The following is a 6389-nucleotide window of genomic DNA, read 5'->3' as shown; positions in this document are numbered from 1 at the left end:
TACGGTCATGAGCAGGGGGAATGGACAGTAGGTAAGCAAAGACAACATGTGTATGGCCCTGGAATGTAGGCCAGTGGAAGCTTCTAGAATGAAGGGGCTCTGCTTTAAACCACAGAGGCATAAAAGTGTGTTTTGTTTGAAGAATGGCAAATAGAAAGTAGAAGCAAGGAAATGGGAATGGAAAGGCATGGCAGTATTTTCTGACGGTTTCATTTTTCTGAGCATGTCACTTAACGTTTCCTTGCTTACACCGCCTGGTGAGGCAGGTCCACTCCAGCTTTCTCACCTATAAGCTGCGGATACTTATGTCTGTTCCCCAAGTGCTCCCAGCAGCTCCCATTGTCGTGAAGTTCAGGTGCTGTAGCAGCCCTTGCCGGCTTCTCTGACCCTGTGCACCCTTTTGTAAGCAGTACCTTTATCAGTGTCTCTGCAATGATCTTCTTGGCGTGTGTTAGCCATGTCGTGTGGGGGCCTTGATGGGTACGACAGCATATGTATTTGGGAATAATGCGCAGAATCGGTCCCCAAAAACAAGTTGTTTCTCTGGGGAGACCTCGGCCTCATCTTCTGCTGGCACGTAGAAAGAGGTTGTTAAATAACACTTACATGAATCATGCAGCGTGTTGGCCAAAAGTCAGCCAAGAAAGAAATGAATTGCAGGCGATTTGTCACCAACAGCCTGTCCAATCAAGCTCCTTCATGATTTGTAATACAACATAGGCTTCAACAGGAAACATTTATTTTAGCCTCATCATTCCCTCCTCTTAATGATGTTTACTTTGCAAATGCTTCTCATGATTTCCTCCTTTTTTTTTTTTGCAACTGCCTCCTCCTGTCAGCATCGTCTTTTGTGCCAAGAGTATAGTCAGCTCAGATATTCTGAATTCCTCAGAAGAAATGCGACTCTATTTATTACTCTGTCAAATGGGACTTTCAAATTCAGCTGTAGAGCCAATATAAGACCCTGAGAGATATCACAGGAAGAAGAGTGAATGATTCCACCTGAAACAGTAGAAATTCAAGGTCAAACAACTTGCCTAACAGTCACATTCAGAGGCTGCTGATTCCTTCCAGGCATTTTTTCTTTTGTCCATCCATCCATTATATATCCACTGGGTGCTAAAGAATGAGGCTGGGCTCTAGAGATACAATGATGAGCAGGATAAACGTGTCTCTGCCTTCACAGAGTTAACGGCATGAAGCGACAGTGAGGACATGAAATAGTCACTGTGCAGTATAAGCTCTAAATAGGTAGAAACAAGGCATTACATGAGCATGAACAAAAGAACCTTAGGCAATCCAGAAGGGAGGGGCAGCAAATGCTTTCCAGAGAAATAATGTTGAAGCTGAGTCTATTGAGTTCAGAAGGATTTATCCAGGGAAAGGTGGAAGAGTGCAGCAGGCGATAGGAAGAGCATTTACAAAGGCTTCAAGGCAGAGAGACTGATACAGATGGCTTTCTATATCTTATCACATTGCCAATAGTGCCTTGTCCAGGTGGCCTGCTTTTTAATCTGTCTCCAGCTAGATCCCAGAAGTAGCCTCCAAATCCTTCAGCTGTTTCCAGTTTGTCTTTAGTCCATTTCTTCTCACCCATGTCGGGTCTCCTCCCCTCAGATGTATCTCCGATCACATCACAGCTCTGTCCACATTTTGTCTGTAATCTACCTTTGCCATTTGACTCCTATCGTGTGTTCCCTGCACTCTCTGCACATTATTCTCTTAGCATCTGCAAGCCTGGCTTCTGTGCCTTTGGGTGAGTGCTTCCTTTTACCTGCATTGTCCTCATCCCCTTTATAACTGTGTCAGCCAGGGTGCTAACACAGTCCAGAGAGTACACTCAAAGTAGGTAGCTGAGAAGCATTAGGAAAAAAACCCTATTTACATGCATGTGTGTAGGGTTTAGGGAATCCAGCATGAGGTGGTAGAGTACTCACAGCTTTCTGTTACCGCCTCTACCCAGAAGGAGCAAGAGATGGACAGGTTACCAGATTACAGAAAAAGTAGCGATGCGGAGGAAGCTATCCAGCTCGGTCTCCTCCACCCTTCTATCATCTACAAGGTCATGGGCTTCCTCCTTACTTGGACTCAAGTAAGGTAGAAAAGAGTACTGAGAAGACTCTTTTAGATTCATGAATCAAGATCCAAAATGAACGCCAACCCATCCAAGAGTCCTCTGACCTGTGCTGCTCACTGCTCTCCAGTGGGAACCACTTTTCCTTATCAGGATCTGTACCAGGCTACTCCTCATTTTGCACTGTACTCCTCCATAACTTATATGCATATGTCTTAGGTTGGGCTCTCTGAAAGCAGACCCTGAAATGAGAATTTGGGTCGAGGTGACCTCAGGCAATGTTCTCAGGAAGAACCGGCAGGGAGGTTGGAAGAAGGAAGGAACCGTAGCCAAGCCAGGCTATGACTCAGTGCTGCAGGGGACGTCTGGGATCTGTGAACATCTGGCCTTAAAGTTGACTCCATCGGGGGGCAGGTAGCCGCCTAGAAGGATTCCCATACAGGTCAACCACTGGTGAGGGGCTTCTAGTTCTCTGAGCTCGCAGGCAGAGTGGTTTTGGCAGCCTGTTACCAGCTGCTGACAAACAGATGTAGATGCTGGCTGTTGAATGTGAACCTTCACTGGGATCTGATGTGGACCACAGTGTGGTGAAGGAATTAAAAGAGTGGGGGGAAGCACTGATAGGTCTGTTATTACTCACATCTTCTCTCTCTTCTTAGTAAGCTTCTGCAGAGTGAAGCCTGGATTTATCTATAGAACACCATATGGATCTTTGTAACATCAACATGAAGCACCAAGGCCGGCTCCGTGGGTGTGTGACTTATGCAGCTGCACAGCTCTTAGAAGGACCCCCTGCTTGGTGTAATGCTCTGCTGTCACCATTTTGAAATTCTTAAGAATTGTTGAATGAGGGGTCCAGAATTTCCATTTTGTATTGGCCCCACAAATGATGTCACTGGTCCCTTCTACCACAAAGTAGGTATTTGATGTGTGTTTAGTGAGTGAAGGAATGATGCCTGACATTCATTAGGTGGTCAATAAATGCAGGCTAAATGGGCGTATCAGAAGGAACTGCTGTCCTTATACCTTCAAGTGCAAAAATGAAGAAGGTGGTGTGGGGTCTTGCCATCTTACACTGGCTGCTGCTTCCCCTGTCTTCATACCTCTCTAGGCCCCTGATAAAGTGTGGATAAGACTTGTTTATTTCAAGTCACTATTTATTTTTCTCTTCCCATGACATGGAAAATTCTTGGCATCAGGCAGCCTCAGGGTAACACTATTTTTATTTCCCCAGCAGAATAATTAAATTTAGGCTCAGTTGCTCTTCCTCAGCAGAGAGATTGTGGGCAAAATTGGATGAAGAGGCTGCTGCAAATGGCTGGTTGGGATGGGTTCCAGGGAGACTGGGGCACCTTGATCTGGAACAATTTCACTGTGGATCCACATGGGGAGGAGGGAGCAAAGGCTTTGCTAAGATCAGTCAGCCAGACCTCTCCGCTGTGTTGGACAATCTCAAACATATCTTAGAATTGTAGAACTGGATGCAGCTGGAGGAATGATCATGTAGACTACGGGTCAGCAAATTGCAGCAAATAAAGTTTTATTGGAACACAGCCACTGTCATTTATTTATGTATTGTCTCTGGCTGTTTGCATGATACAACAACAGAGTTGATCTGTTGTGACAGAAACTGATTGGTGTACGAAGTAGATAATATTTATTATCTGGCCCTTTATAAATCAAGTTTGCTAACCACTGACTTAGAGAAGAAACCCTCCAAGAATGTTATGTAGACACTAATAGTCCTTCAGGATTATTATATAAAGTCTTTCTTTCCTATTTAAAGTTGAACTCCATTCTTTCTTTAAACAATTTTTAATGTTTAAAAATTGAGAGAGAGAGAAAGAGAGTGCACACACAAGCAAGCTAAGGGCAGAGAGAGGGAGACAGCATCTGAAGCAGGCTCTAGGTTCTGAGCTGTCAGCACAGAGCCTGATGTGAGGCTCAAACCCATGAATCATGATATCATGACCTGAAGTCAGAGGCTTAACTGACTGAGCCACACAGGTGCCCCAAAGTTAAGCTCAGTTCTATAAAGAAATCTTTCTTTTACTGCTACAAGTCAAAGAAAATGAGTCAAAGAGAGGGGGAATTATAGAGACCTATTTCTTGTCTCATTTGCCACAATTCATATGGAGTCCCAGGTACACAGAACAATAGCCTTTCCCTGCATTTACCACACATGCTCCTACTTTCCTATATATGCTGCTCCTCTTCTTGGAAGAAAGGGACTATTTCATCTTCTCTATTTCATGATGTCCAATTGTGAATCATCTAAAGGATTCTAAGGAATGCCTGGAATTATCACTAGGCAGATTTCCCAAGACATTCACAAGTACTTTCTAAAAGCTTATGATAGGCAAAATAGTGTTCTTGCTGCTGAGAATCAGGGGAGGGGTTTTCTCAGTTTGGACTCCTCTCCAAAGCAGACTCTGAGACAAGGATTTAGGTACAGGAAACTTAGAGGTAAGGCATCTTAGGAAGCAAAAAAAAAAAAAAAAAAAAGTGAGGAAATTGGGAAAGTGAATTAAGGCAAGGAGAAAAGACAATAAAGGTATATTAATGGGTAGATGATCAGTGTGGGTAACTGGGGCTCAGTTCTGCTGGATTTGTCTCATAATCAGAGGGTGCAAAGGCTGGAGGATTTAGCCATTGACCTCTCTCCACCATTGATCGACAGTTACCCCTGGGGTTTGAACACTCCTTCCCGCCCTGGTTTCCCCCATCTGCTGTTGAACAGCTCCCAGGGCTCCAGGGAAGGGAGGCACATGTACCCGAGGTAGGAAGTTGTCAGTGTGCTAGAAACAGTCTCCTAAGGTTATAGGTGAACTCAGGTGTGTTAAAAAGACATGGGTTGGGCATCAGCAGCATCTGCGACGCAATGACATTCAAAATATGTAACCTGAACAGAATGAGCACAGACCATCCGGAATAGAGGCTGGCTGTGAACATCTGGTGTGGATATGCCAGCGAGCGCAAACAATCAGCCGACCTCAGGATGCAGATGCAAATAAGAATCTCAGGTTTTAGGCTGGGTTGCTCCAAGAAGAACTGAGGAGATTTCTACGCCGACATGCTCTTCCAGCCCCCAATCACCCAGAATAGTTGAAATAAAGATTAGAGTTGGTTCTGGGTGGCTTCAGGGCACAGACCAAACCCTCTGTCTTCTCTTCAGCCCAATTACTCCTTTCTATCTTAACTTAAGGGTTTTAAGAGCCAAGAAACCCCCATTCGCTCACACATGGTCACCTGAGATTGGAAGTGATTTCCATTCTTCACCTCTCCTCCCATCCTGATTTCAGAGAAGGGAGTGGGTGGAGGGAACTGTGGCAGGGACAGCTCCTGAGCCACGAGCCCCATTACTGTGCAATTTAATGTCTTCACTATTCCACGCATGCTTTTCAGAGGGAATCAAAAACTCTTTCCTTGAAGACCAAAGTGTCAGAGAAATTGAAGATCCTTTACAATCCTCCTTGTGACTCTCCATTCCACACTTTTAATTTCATTATTGATTTTCATTAAGCCCTTCAGAGGCCCCCAGTACCTACAGCTTTCTTTCCTTCAAAACAAGAGATTTTGAGAAAGCAGCCAGGTACAGGCTGACAGAGATATGGAATCCTCACAACCAAATAAGCCCTTGCCCTAACCCTGAGGCCTCGGGCTCTCCTGCTGAAAGGGCCAAATTTTCCCAGGATTAACCTGTCCCACTGTGGGGTACAAATCTCTTTGAGGTCAAAGTAAACAAGGACAAAAACCAGGAATGAGAAGCAGATGAAGCTAGTGAAGTTACTTTGAATATAAATCATTGCATTTTGTTTTTGTTGTTTTTTTTAAAATAAAAAACCAGAAAGGAAGGGGAAGCAGCAATAGCTGCTGAAATGTGGGCTTATGTGGCACTTCCAAAACATATATAAAGTATATCTACCTGTTTCTAACCTAAAAATCTTAGAGAAATCATCTGCTTTTGTTTTCTTTTCTCTTTTTTTTCCTCTAGGACATCCTCAGCTTACTGACATTTAGCTCTCTATGTTTTGGGCTTTGCCTCATTTGGCCAAGGTCAAAAGGCAGCAAAGAGGACCAAAAGAGACAGATTTTTAAGTGGTTAATATTTGTCCATGGGCTCACTGGCATCTTGTTATAATTTTCTTTTTAAAAACTCTTGGTTTGCATAAAAGAATATCAGAATGGGAAGGAGTTTTAGGGAACATTTGGTCAGTGCCCTCCTTTACTAAGGGGGTCCTGAGATCCAGAAAGGAGGGGAGCTGGGAGTGAAACTCATGGGTGTGCCCCCATATCAGCATTTCTTTCATTTATT

This window comes from Hyaena hyaena, unplaced genomic scaffold (genome assembly GCF_003009895.1).
Source record: "Hyaena hyaena isolate Hyena2069 unplaced genomic scaffold, ASM300989v1 scaffold_665, whole genome shotgun sequence".
NCBI lineage: Eukaryota > Metazoa > Chordata > Mammalia > Carnivora > Hyaenidae > Hyaena > Hyaena hyaena.
This window is presented reverse-complemented; position numbering follows the sequence as displayed.